The sequence below is a fragment of the Mus caroli genome, chromosome 7, assembly GCF_900094665.2.
Source record: "Mus caroli chromosome 7, CAROLI_EIJ_v1.1, whole genome shotgun sequence".
NCBI classification, from domain to species: Eukaryota; Metazoa; Chordata; class Mammalia; order Rodentia; family Muridae; genus Mus; species Mus caroli.
The window spans coordinates 60,386,276-60,400,487 of NC_034576.1; the positions used below are offsets into that span (position 1 = coordinate 60,386,276).

At 39.6% G+C, this 14,212-nt stretch overlaps 1 pseudogene; it reads right to left on the minus strand.

Annotated features, from left to right (window-relative positions):
• Positions 1-5,030: 5,030 nt before the first annotated feature.
• Positions 5,031-13,915, minus strand: LOC110297947 (annotated as a pseudogene).
• Between the last annotated feature and the right edge of the window lie 297 nt (positions 13,916-14,212).

A 14,212-nucleotide genomic window follows, 5' to 3' on the forward strand; every position in this document is an offset into this window, starting at 1 on the left:
GAACAACACTCTTCTCAATGATACCTTGGTCAAGGAAGGAATAAAGAAAGAAATTAAAGACTTTTTAGAGTTTAATGAAAATGAAGCCACAACATATCCAAACTTATGGGACACAATGAAAGCATTTTTAAGAGTGGTACCAGCGTGTGTACAAGTCCCTCTGTCCACTATCATGGGTCTCAGCCTGGGATGACTGTAGAAGGCACATTTCCTGGGAAGATCTTGGGGGGCAGTGGGAATGGGAGGGAGGGAGTGGGAGAAAGTGTGTGTCCCACCAGAGTTCCAGTGCTCTGGGCAGGTGGATGCAGAAGGACTGCTGCATGCTTTCCACATGGCCCTTGGTGGGTGTCTGGCTGTGGGAAGCCATGGAATCCCAGCTCGGCAGGTGGTGAACAAGGGGCAGTCCTAGGTAACAGGTTCTCAGCCTTGGGCATCCCAGACACCGCTGGGCACCACAGAAGAGCTAAGAACAGAATGGGGACCCGGGGGGGGGGGCGGTTGGCTAGGTCAGTCCTGGAGCCAAAGTGGGGAGAGGTCAGGGGGAGAAGGAGGCACTGGATGGTTCCCATACGGGTGAGATTCCTTGGTCTGGTCTGTGGCTGGAGCAGAGGAAGGCCATCCTGTGAGAGGTTAGATGCAGCTCATTAGGGGAAAACCTATCCCATCTTTCAAGCACAGTAGGCCTCAATAAACAGAAATAATCTATTGTTTTACAGCTTTAATGTAGAAAGGCAGGGGGAAAGAGAGAAGGTAGAAAGAGAGGCTAGCCATGGCCATGTAGAGAGAAGGGGGGAAGAAAAGAAAGAGAAGGAGGGCTAGAGAGAAAAGTAAGAAAAGTGAGAGCTTAAAGAGATCAAGGAGGGGCCAAGCAGCCCCTTTTATAGTGGACTGGGATATCAGATAACTGTGGGGAGGAGCATACCTGGCTACTGTCAGGTAACTGTGAGGGTGGAGTCTAGCCAGAATGCCAGGAGCTTGGGATATTGTCCGTGTGAATGATAGTCACACACCTCTCCTGTGGGGGCTGTAGGGGCAATAACTTCGACAGGAGCCAGGGGTCCAGTAAACATGATAGAACACCTTCCATCCATATAGATTGGGTCCCCTGGATTTCAAGACCTATGCTCGACTAAAGACCAGGCTTTCTGTGTACAGCCCACTGCCCCACAAGATCTGACCTGGCTCCGCCCACCTCTCCTCTATCCTTTAATCTTCTTTCTGGATAGAAAAGGTGGATCTCTGTATATGATGGTTCCTACCCTGGGACCCTGAATCATGATACAACCTCTAATAAAAACTCATTGGAAAAGTTAAAAAAGTATTTATGTTTTCAAAAATACAAGATAAGGAAACTTTAGGAGGTATAAGTATATCTATTTCTATTATTGTAGTGATTACATCTTGAGCATATGTTTATATCTAAAATCATCAAATCACATGCATTGGTTACATGCAGCTTTATATCAAATAAATCTTACAATTATCTTTGCATTTTTATTTAGATGATGTCTTTGTTAGGAAGCTCTTATCCAGCCTCTCTCTTGTTGGATTCACTGAGTGGGGGAGTATAAAATTTTAAATAACATGTTGAGTCAGTTTTTGTTCCTCCTTACTTCTAATCTTACCTGACGTAATCTTTCAAAGGTTTCAATTATTTCATTACATTAGGATAATTAATGTTGTACTAACTCAGTTACTGATTTGTTCCCAGTGTTTTAAATGAAAACTGTAATTATTTTAAAAGAATGGGAACTTAAATCCTCTTCTGTAGTATTAAGGAAAGTACTCAATTTATAGCTAATATCCACATATAAGTGAGTACATACCATGTTTGGCTTTCTGAGCCATAAGGTGGAATATCACCATGTTAAAACCCACAGACCCAAAGAAGCTAAGTAACAAGGAGAGCCAAAAGGGGAATCTTGAATTTCACTGAGAAGGAAAAATAGAATAAACAGTGAATAGAGGGAAGGGACTGTGTGGGGGAGGGGATTAGCAGGGGTATAGGAGGGACCAGGTTCAGAGAGGACAGAAGGAGAGAGTATGCAGATAGACAACTGGAATGGGGAGGGGCATCTCCAGGACAAGCTAGAGACCTAGGAAAATAAAAACTCCCAGGAATCTATGAGGGTGACCCTAGTTAAGACTCTTAGCAATGGGGGATATGGAGCCTGAAATGGCCATTTCCTATAACCAGGCAAGACTTCCAATGGAGGGCCTGGAACACCAACTCAGGCACAAATCCTTGATTCATAATTTGTTCTGCCTACAAGATGTACAGGAGTAAACTTGGAGCAGAAATTCAGGGAATGGCTAGTCCAGCTTGAGACCCATCCCACAAGAGGGAGTCCACCCCTGACACTATTAATGATATTTTGCTATACTTCCAGACAAGAGCCTAGCATAACTATCAATGGTTATGAAGCTGAATCTTCATGTGAGACTCCTAACAGTCAGAGTAGGGGCTGTCTCTGCTACCTGCCTTTGGATCCTTTTCCTCAAATTGGGCTGCCTAGTCTAGCCTCATTAAGAGAAGATGTTTCTAGTATTATTGCAATTTGATATGCCAAGGAAGGTTGGTATCCAAGAAAGGCCTCCCTGTTTCTAAGAGGAAAAGAGAAAGTGGTGGATTAGGGGTGGAGGGACAGGCATGAGAGGGAAGGACTGGAATGAGAGAAGGGAAGGGAAGCTTCAATCAGGATGTAAAGTAACTAAGGCACTTGACAAAATAATTTGGTATTCGAGAAAAGATATAAAGCCAATTTGAATAAGCATGATTCTTTTTGAAGAATGAGATGCTGTAGAGTGAGGTAACTCAAGATCTGAATTGGTACACTAGTAGTGCAAATATCATGGGAACAACTCTAAATTTTTAAAAATTGGATTTACAGTATACTCCATGATATAGAACCCTGAAACTACTAGGGTGGCCAAGAAGCCAAGGTTGGATAGTTCATGAGTCTAGGGGATAACCAAATAAAACTGTTCTGGTAAAAGAATACATCAATAAAATTACTCCTAAGGATATATTTATATACCCATAGATCAGAGTTTTGTTCAACCTTAATCGGAGAAGTTTCTTAAATCATCTAGGTTGTAATTAATATAGAGATCCACAACTGGAAAATATGTAGACTGAGAAATGTTGGAACATGTGGTCCTAAATAGAATGTCTTTATCAGACCCCTCCCATCAAGGCTCAGGGATCCATAGACAAGGAGGAAGATAGAAAGATTGTAAGAGCTAGAGGTTGTGAATGACTCCACTGAAACAGAATCTTCTTGACACGAGGTTGGTGCCTATATGAACTCACAGAGACTGTGACAGGACACACAAGATATCCACACTTCAAGACAGACAAAATCAGAGTATAGAGAAGTAAAAGTAAACACAAATACTCAACCATAACCAAGAAGCAATGTGCTGGTGATTCTTGCTGGGAAAGGAAAAATTAATTTCCTTATTGGAGTTTTTCACTGGACATATCAACTACACTACAGGGAAGGCCCCCTGCCTAGGAGTTAAAACAAAATGGACTCTGTGACTTCTGTTCATTTTTGTGTATGTATAATTTTTTGTTTTGTTTTGATATTTTAAATAAATCTTTTTATTGATTCTTTGTGAATTTCACATCATGTATGAAATCCTACTCATCTTTCTGTCTCTTCATGTCTGCCCTCCATCCTGGAAACCTCCCTACCAAATGAAAACAAAAACCAAAATTAGAAATTTAACAACAAACAAAACATCGTTTTGCCATGGAAGCTGTAGTGTGTCACATAGTATACCCTTTTGCCTAAACAGCTTTACTTGCAAATGTTCATTGTAATGTGTCATTGGTCTGGTTTGAGGTCTCTAGCTTTTGCATCCTTATCTGGACTCCTCTTGGATATCCTGTTGTTGTCCTGTGTCATGAAGATCCTACAGCTGTGTAACTACCCCATCAAACAGTTCATGAGATCATAGATGGGGTGGGTCACTTCAGAGCCCTGGATCTGGGCCTGGGCTGAAGCTGAGTTGCTCAGTCCACCTACTCTTCTGTGTTTGTGTCATCAAGGCCACCTCTCACTTTGCCCAGGGAAGAAGCAGGGCTAGCTCTTCTATTCTTATCCTTAGGTCAGGCTCTCCCGCACCCATGCCACCAGGGCCACCTCTACTCTGTTGCTCAGGTAAGGTGGGAGACAGGCTCTCCAGAATGCTGCAGCTGGTAAGGGATGGGGCCATCTCTCCCATGCTCCTACCCCTGAGACTAGTTCACCTGCCTGCCAAATATAGTGAGGGGCAGTGCCAACTTAGAACAGTGCTCAGACATCAACATAGCCTCAGGTTGCAGCTCAGCCCAGACACATCCCCATGGGCTATGGTGGTAACACAGGGTCTTGGACATCAACCCAGACCCTAGTTGCATCAGGACCATGGACATGACCATCAGCTACTGCTCAGGACTCATGTGGTAGCATAGGCCACTCAGATCAGCTTAGCTCTCAGCATCAGTATGGCCCCTGGACATTCACAAGATATCAGAATGCATCCCAGACCACTGACATTTGGATGGCTTTTGGTGGCAACACAGGTTACGGATACAGAACGTGGATGCAGTAGCAGCAAGGTCCCAGACATGGCCCTTGGTAGCAGCCTGGGTCACACCTTTCTATCACTCCAGGTGGGTGTACAGGCTCCTTATATCTGCCTGTTTCTCATCACTGTCTTCTCTTCAGTTCTACCTCTCTTCTCAATGTACTAACCTCTAGTTGCCCTAATCTCACTTTCCCTCCCATCTCTTCACTGTGTACTCTCTCCTTTCCATTTCTCCATCACACATTTACTCACCATAGGGGCACCTGCTGGGGTGGACTGGAAGATGGGCACTTGGGTGTCTCTTTCTTCATGCTGGCAGCCTAAGGGCTGAGGGAACCCAGGACACACATTTGGGTGTCTTGCCTAAGTTATTTCCTAAAAAGTATTTCTCCATTTTAATAAAGCTTCACTCTGCAATGTTTGCAATCCCAGAGTAGTGTGCTTGGTGATATTCACTGTAACTTCTTGTAAGTCTGTGACATAGAACAGCAGAGAATGTCTAATAAAATCACAGCCAAATACCTCTGTAATTCTGGAACTGTATTTACAGTATGTGTGCACACATCTAATCCTGACAGAATGACCTTTTCAATTGCTCTCCAATTTCCCCAGAAGTCAGGTGTGAGGCATTCTATGAAGATTCTTGGATTCCTTCAAGCATGACACAGTCTTGGCAATGCATTCAGTTCCCCTGTCGGGCACATCATCTTGATCGTCAGATGTCAGACCAACGTAATCCAGATCCCATTCTGCAGTTGCACTGGAAATATTGTAGGGCATACTGGCATCCAATGGAGGGGGATTTCTTTTGATCTTAACAGAACAAAATGTTCAACCTTTTGTATATGTGTCTCCCATCAACATGATCGGAGCTGTGTCTGTGGCATATCTTCCACCTCTCCAACACTCTCCAATGTTGAGGCAATGTGCTTCTTGACACACTGGTTGGAGATTCAAATTCTGCAATATATTTTTCAGTTTACTGTAATTTATGCTCATGTGTATCACTATCTTTAGTCTTAACCTTTCTTCTTTCTAAGCTTTAAATTTCCTTTATATTCATCCCAGGAACTCTTGTCCAATAGATTGCCAAATACAAAATCTTGAAGGTCTGATCCATTATGTAAATATCTTCCACCCCCTTTTAATTTGGCAAAGAACTTAATGCTCTAACCTGGCTATATAAATATCTTCCAAATATGTAACATGTCACATATTCATGTCTTCTATTCTTAAATGTACTAAATGTATGTTGTCAACAAGCTTAAACTGCATTAATTAAGATATACCACACTGTAAATATGTTATTCTGGATTAGACACAGACCTCTAAAAATTATATCTAGAATAACATCATTTAATTTCTTACATCCCTGATTTTTTACTTGAGATAAGTGATAGTTTTCCTGCTACCCACCTGGAACTCCAGGCTATATCTGCATGCCTGCAGGTCTTAGGAGAGTCAAGGAGTCTAAAGACTCTGATTTGGTAATTTTTGTCTTATTTGTTTTATGGTTTTTTGGCCTTTGTTAGTTGTTTTATATTTTTTATCAAGAGAGTGACAGAGAACATGAAGTTGCATAGGTATGGAGAATCTGGATTGGGGAAAGAGAAAAATATGACCAGAATATATTGTGTGTAAAATTTTAAAAAATAAAGCCTTTAAATTTGAATATCAGGTTTTTATTATGGTAATGAGGCTTGGATATGATGAGTCTGAAACATATCATTGATGCTTTGCCAAGCTCAGCAAACAAAATTTTGCATGCATATTAAGTGGAAGATGATGATATCAACAGACATAAAGTCATCATAAAAATGAGGGTAGTAGAAAAATATTTACATGCTTAAAATAAACATCTTCTGACGAGATCACTACTGGTATGGGCTTCATAACCAACTACTCATTTCGCAAACCCAGAAAAAGGCATCAATGATGAGCTTAACACATTAGGGATGGTGCTTAATAAGGAAGTGATTTTGTAACTAGCCTGGAAGAAACAAAGGTATTCTAAAGAGGCAATTGTGTCTTTCAACCTGCCTTTCAGACTATTAAAACAAAGGTCTTCAAAGAAAGGAGAGTTCCTTCTAGGATCCTCATACTGGGGGAAGGAAAGGATGCTAGCCAGAAGGAGAATAGTCTCTTGGAAAAAAAGGTCACACAGTCCTACCTAGTCAGGCCATAGTAGAGGATAAAATTGAATCCCAGTTAATGATAGGTCAGTGGTGGGTTGGACCATACCTTGACTCAAACTGCTTGGATGTGCATATTTTTGGTACTTTATTTAAATATTCATCTCATTTCAGGAAAGAAAGACAGTCTCAAAGGTTTATTGCATCTCTTTGTCCCTCTTTCCAATGTGGCCACATTGAATAAATTCCCCCTGACTGCTATGCACTATTAATTTGTCTGTCCTGATTGGATTAAGGACTTGAATTGGTGTACAGGTTATTATTCCTGACTTAAATAACAATGTTATTGTGAACTTCATGTCTGCCTTGAGTTGGCATCCAAGAATGGCAGTGTCATTGACAATGTTGAAAATGACAGTCTGGCTCAACACAGGCTGGATTCTGATGTGTAAAAAGAAGAATTGGTGGCTGGCAACCAAAAGTCCAAAATTAGCATTCCTCAGAATCTTGTTGGAGTGGGTTTCTGTTTATCAGGAAGAGCCACTACCTCCCTTATTTTCCCCTACAGCTGACTACCTCTGGCAATGGAGCATCTAGCTGCCTATTAACACATACTTACAATACATGGCAAAGTCCTCATGCTATCTTTCAGGCTGTTCTGGTTTAAAGCCTCCCTTCCTGTACAATCTGTCTATAAGGCTGACAAAGCTTCACCTCCAGCTTTCTATCCTCTCTGCCCCACAAGAGATAGCCATGGCCTTTTTGAATTTCTGCAAATAAACCTTTCTTTCTTTCCATGGAGTAGCCCAGTTTAATGGCTTCTTTCCACCCTTACTAAAACTGGGAAAGATGCACACTTTTCTTTTGGTGCTTCTCAGTACTTATGGGGAGCAGGGGGAGGGGATAGGGGATTTTTGGAGGGGAAACTAGGAAAGAGGAAAACATTCGAAATGTAAATAAAGAAAATATCTAATAAAAAAAGAAGAAAAATTATAGAATGCCTTAGGGTGAATGAACTTACAAACTTTTCCACTTTCTACATTACAAAAGAAACACATATTTAGAAGAGGATGCTATTCAGATTTTGATCTTAATATTTAACTGGACTAGTCATTTGCAGCTTCTGTCTCTTCAGATGTTGGGCAGTAGTGGACAGCCTAAGCAACACTGAAAAGAAACAGTGAGTACCACTATGTGTTGTTGCTGACCACAGTGTTTTATAGATTAGATGATTGAAATGTATATTCATCTTATGATATTTTCCAGTTTATACTGTAAATTATACTGAGCTCTTAAGACAAAGCTTCATTGTAATCAAAAAGCATATGCATTTTTCTAGTTGTAAAGAAGGTGCTAGAACTGGGTTCCAGAATTGTTTAAGATAATAGAGCAATAGCCACCCAAGGGCATTGTCTATAAAGGAAGTATATCATAATATTTAAGTGGTTCATCCAGGGATGAACAGATGGCTCAAAAGTTAAGAGCAGTGATTGCACTTCCAGATGACCAAAGTTTGGTTTCCAGCACTTATATTGTGGCTTATAATCATCAGTGACTCCAGTTCTAGGGGAGCTAATACTCTCTTCTGGCCTCTGCAGGTACCAGACATCATGGACATGGTATATATATATACATGCATACAGACAACAAGTATATATATATATATATATATATATATATATATATATATATATATACTGGGTTCATACATATTATTTGGCGCTCATTGAGGAACTGAGAAATGAGAAGGGGAGTTGCTGTGTAGGGAGTGAGTGAATGTATATTATTTGATATGGGCATAGTCACATCAAGGACCCCAATGCCTCAGATCCATGGTAGTATTAATCCTTTTTTTTCAGATGAGGCTCAGTGGGATGATAAAGTTTTTCTGTTGTCCACGTTGAAATATTGACAGTGAATGAAACTATCAAGCATACTTTCCTCCTGTGGAAGGCATATAGCCTGAGACTTCTCCCTATAGGGATTGCCTACTGAGATTAACTAAACTTGCCTCCTTGATCAGCTGCATAATAATCTTCCTTCCTTGTTTATCTGTACATAATAACTGGGCCTTCTTTTTCAGCTGTGTCAATAACTTCATTTCCCTGTTCAACTGTATATAACTTCCAGGGTACTGTAGCTTCTTTATCAGAGTCCAAAGTCCAGCTTTTCTATCCAGTCCACTTCTTTATTCTCTTGTCACTATTAGACAGTGTTTCAAGACTCAAGCCATTCAAAGGCACAGTAGTGGTGGTGTTCCTTCTGTATCCCAGTCTATGGTGCATCCTGGTCCCACTCATGCTCATCTTGGCCATCTCACTCACTATTAATTTGTTCTTTCCTTCCCAAATGGTTTACTGACTATTTCCTGTGTGTGAGGGACTAGGGATGAAATCAGCAATGTAAATCAAAGCAAGCCATTTGGCTTTCATTCTAGTACTGAAGGGCTATTTATAAACACAAAACAGTCTCTATGCCACATATTGATATTCTCCACTGAAAACTGTTGGGCCAGGTCAATACAATTCAAATCACTCTCAGTAACAAAGTCTTCCATATTCCTACTAGGATAGTCCATTAAGTCCTACTTAAAGCATTCCACTGTTTTCCAAATTCAAATCCCCCAAATCCACATTCTTCCAAACAAAAGCATGGTTAGGTCTATCACAACATTACCTCAGTCCCTGGTACTAACTTCTGTCTTAGTTAGGCTTTTACTTCTGTGAAGAGACACCATGACCAAGGCAAGTCTTATAAAGGACAACATTTAATTGGGGCTGGATTACAGGTTCAGAGGTTTAGTCCATTATCATCAAGGTGGGAGCATAGCAGCATCTGGCCAGACGTGGTACAGGAGGAGCTAAGAGTTCTACATCTTCATCTGAAGGCTGCCTTTGGAAGACTGAATTTCAGGCAGCTAGAATTAAGGCATTAAAAGTCCATACCCACAATGACCCAACTGCTCCAACAGGGCCACACCTACTCCAACAGGGTCAAACCTTCTAATAGTGCCACTCCTTGGACAGAGCATACACAAACCATAACAATACCACTGGTCATTTGTCTAGTTGTAGAAGGTACATGCACAGAAGTGAGTTGTCACATAGATCATTGGCTCTGGATGACAGAGGTAGTCCAGGTGGCTTCATCCACTGTAACAAAGACCCTCTCTCTTGCAAGTGTTAACGGTAAAGGAAGCAGAGATATAGGGACAATCTCTACTGTTTTTGTCACATTTTCCTGTGAAAGTTTCTTGAAAAATAAAATATATTGAAAAAGTAGACTAAAAAACAAAATCTTGAGAAAGTGGTAAATGCACTCCAGATGACAGGGTAGCTGATAGAGTGACCATGGCCATTTTGTGGACACTTTCCATAGTTACTGCATTGCCTCTGTTTCTGCTCACTGTACACACTGAGCATGCCCATTAAAATTTGAAGAATAAAATGTCAGCAGGGTTTGAAGAGTGGTCCAAGAAAAATGATGTAGAACTGTACATAATAATAAAACAAATAAATAATTAACAATAAAATAGAAATTCCAAAGATGTAAAAACAGAAAGGGCAGCTGGGTAAATTAATGCAAATATGTTCCTCTAAAGAATGTTCAGCCTCATGTACCCTGAGGACTCTGTGAGAGCCTTTTGCCCCTTTCTGATGGCTCCAGAAGAGAAGCACTCTTGCAGAGATGAACTTTGGCCTTGTGAGTCTTCCACTGGCACTGTAGTGCCTCTTCACTATACAACCCTGGGACTCAGTAGGAATTTTTAGGATCTCAAGGTTAGTTCATGAGATGTTATGATTTAAAGTCTAGCAAGATGATAGAGCCACATAATGCAGGATGCATACTTATTCGGTACATATTTCAAATCCCCATGTAACTACCCTAGAATGAGCCAATCATAGTATTTGGCACTCTGTCATTTAGAATCCCTGGGAGATTAAGTTTTCTATAAGAAATCCCACCTTGGTGCAGTTAAGATCAGCATGTCAGCACCAAAAAGAGATGTATGGAATGACATAGAGAATCCTGGTCTAAATGCTTTAGTTTCGGCAATTTGACATAAGGTAGAGTCATCAAAGAATAGTAAATATTAATTAAGAAATTTTCCTCATAAGAGTTAGAGAGAAAGAAAAGTTGGACAGCTTAAGCATTATGAAGAGATATAGAATTGGATACTTAAGAGTTTAAAGAAGTAAACTGTTGTGAGTGGTGAGTGGCCAGATGCCCCCCACCCCCAATCCTGGGTCCACTGAAGTAGGCTTCCTAATGCAAGGGAAAAAAAACTGCATCTACAAACCTATCTGCAATGATTAACTGAATGTTAAGTTGACAGAATATATACTGAGTTAGGAGAAACCTCCAAATACACTGGCATTGTTTAAGACTAGGTTAGCATCTGGACATACATGTGAAGAATCACTATGAGCCTGTTGATGTATGACTAACCACCATAATGAACAGTGTCACTATTACCTGATCTTGGGTCTTGAACTGCATCAAAAAGCAAGGACTTCACTGAGTAAGAAATTCAATCCACTCTCCTTCCAGATTGCAGACAGTGTGATCAGCTATCGCAACAATGTCCCTGCCATAAAGAAGTGCACTCTGTATTTGTGAGTCAAAATAAATCATTATTCTTTCTCACTGAAATTGTTTTGTCAGGATATTTTATCACAGTAAAGACAGATATTTGATGCATAAAATTGGCAGATTGTGGCAAACTTGACCAAGTGGCTTTTAGGTCTCTGTGAGAGGAATATGGAAGGCTATGTAACTTTGGGCTTGAAAAGCTCTCAAATACTGCAAGAATCGATAAATGGACCATTCTTGTGGAAGGTTGAAAGATAAGAATGCTGAGAGAAACATACAGTGGACACCTAGCTTTTGAGATTTTCAAAAGACCCTTCAGAGCCAGTTTAGAGACCATATATTTTATATTCTGGAAAAAAAAAATTGGCTGCATTCTACCCATGTCCTGAGAACCTGAGTAAATCTGGATGAAGAAGCAGTAAACTAACTTGGTTCACAGAGGAATATGACATGGTTATTGAAGCATGCTCTCATTTAGCATGAAACAGAAGGAAAGGAAGTTTAAAGAATAAAGGTTGGCCAAAAAGAATGTGCAACCAAAGTTAAAAGTGTACGAAGAAAGTGAAGATGACAGTTTATTTGTAAGTATGAACCAAAAACCTTACTAACTTCAAAAAATAAAAAAAGCCCCAAATATTCCATCATAGGCCAGATAAAAAGCTTCAAGATTTGTTATTTGCCCTGTTGGGTTGATCTGATAATTCTTTGTTATACTTCTACTCCTCTAGTTTGGAGTAGACATGTTTACTCTGTGCCATTTTGTGTTGGAAGTGTAGAGTTGAATTTTATTTCATAGGAATTCACAGTTAGGAGATTGCATTGCATCTAAAATGAGATTTGGACTTGGAATTTTAAATAGTGTTTGAGTAGTTAAAGACTATGAAGACTTTTGAACTTTGAGTGGAAATATTGTGAGCCTATTATAATAGAAAAATATATCCACTCAAACTAAAATTCCTGATAGTCTTTAACAATTTCAAACACTTTAAAATTCCAGCTCCAAATCTAATTTGAAACTCAAACTGTGAGATAAATAAAAAAGAACGGAATACTTTAGATTAAAAGGGATGTGTTTGGATATCAAGTTGACAAAGGCTGGACTTTTGATACTTAATATTAATTGTCAACTTGACAGAATCTGGAATCACTTATGAGACAAGCCTCCATGCATGCCTGTGAGGGATTATTTAGATTATATTATCTCTGGGCACATGCTTGAGAGCTTATTTCGAAGTGAGAAATGGGCTCTCTCTTGCATGTCAGAAATTTATTACAATAGTCCTTATTCCTGGAATCATAATGTTAAGTAAAATCTTTATTCCTGTGCTTTAACGAGTATCACTGAATTGAATATTTTCTTTAGTCCACTCAGGTAAAATTTAGTCGGCCAAAAACATTTATTGTGTGTAATGAATATTCAAAGGTTCTCCTTTAAGTATAAGAAGGGCTATAAGATATAAGGTCTGATATTCCACACATAGACAATTAATGTAAGACCCTTAAGGCAGAATATGAGTAAATAAAAAGACTGTGATGTGAAATTCCAGCCTATGTACATCTAGAGTAATGAACATGACCCTGAGTCTTCATACGAGGTAGAATCTTCAAGGGTTTAACAAAACAAAAGGAGAGAGGTGGCATTGCAGTATTTCAGGCTGATGATAGACATCTGGAGTTACAAAGCACAGTGTGGACATAGCTTTTTTCCCTTTCAAGTCCAAAGCTATAAATCATAGCCTCTCTAGTATCTACCTTGAGTGTTCTTAAAGAAGCTCTAGGATATTATGACTACAGCATACCTGTTGGTTGACATTTGGTCTTAGTATCATTTCTGTTACTGTGACAAAAGCAGCTGATCAAAAGCAAATACAGGTAATGGAAGGGTTTATTTGACATGTGATTTTAGATTACGTTAGGGGAAATTAGTGACAAATCAAGGCAGCAACTTCAAACACCTAATCACATGACACCCACATTCAAAAGCAAAAAGAGAATAAACATATTCTAGAAGCCTGGCTGGTTACTTAGTACTCAGCTAGCCTTCTTGATTGCTATACACTCTCTGGCCTCAAACTAGAAAACAGTCCACCCACAACTGCCTGGGTCTTCCCATAGCAATTAAAAAATCAAGACAATAAATTCTCCACAAACATTTCCATAAGGTATATGGGTCTAGGATCTAGACAACCACTCAGTTGGGCCTCCCATTCTATGCAGTCCTAGGTCGCAGCAAGATAAATAACATAAAGTTGGTGGAAAATGAGTATGTGAGCAAGAAGAAACAAAGCGGTTAAGATATACTGCATAAAAAATTTAAAATAAAATAATAAAGTTAGCCAGAAAATACTCTAGTCCTGATTACACATAGATTTTACATAAGAAAACAGACGGCTCTCTACCTTTTCTGCCTCTCAGGCCCCAGGTGACTTCAATCTCCAAAATAATTTGAAAAATTAGTTTTACATTTTTAAACTGAGATAGTATCCACAATGGGAAAAACACTTGTATTTTTTAAAATGACTTCTACTTTAACCTGCTGTGGCTGAGAGAGCATAGCTCTACCGGGATCCATTTTGCTGTCCACACGTGCTTTCATACATGTCTAATTCCATGATTAGAGGACTGCAGGGACAAAACCCTGAATTCTGCCTTACACTGCACTATAATTACATATAAATTCAAGCAAGGGAGTAGATTTTATCAAATTCTTTTGCCAGCATTACATTTAAGAGTGGATGGAGGAGCAGACCAGATTATCTGCTTGAGAAGATGAGAAATTTTACCATAGCTTGATGTTGTCTGCAGCTGAACGATTACAAGACAAAGGTGGTTCTCTAAAATCATAAGTAGTGTTGAATCAGGACTGTGATGGTTGGTTTTTTTAAATATATAATTAAATTGACTTTACA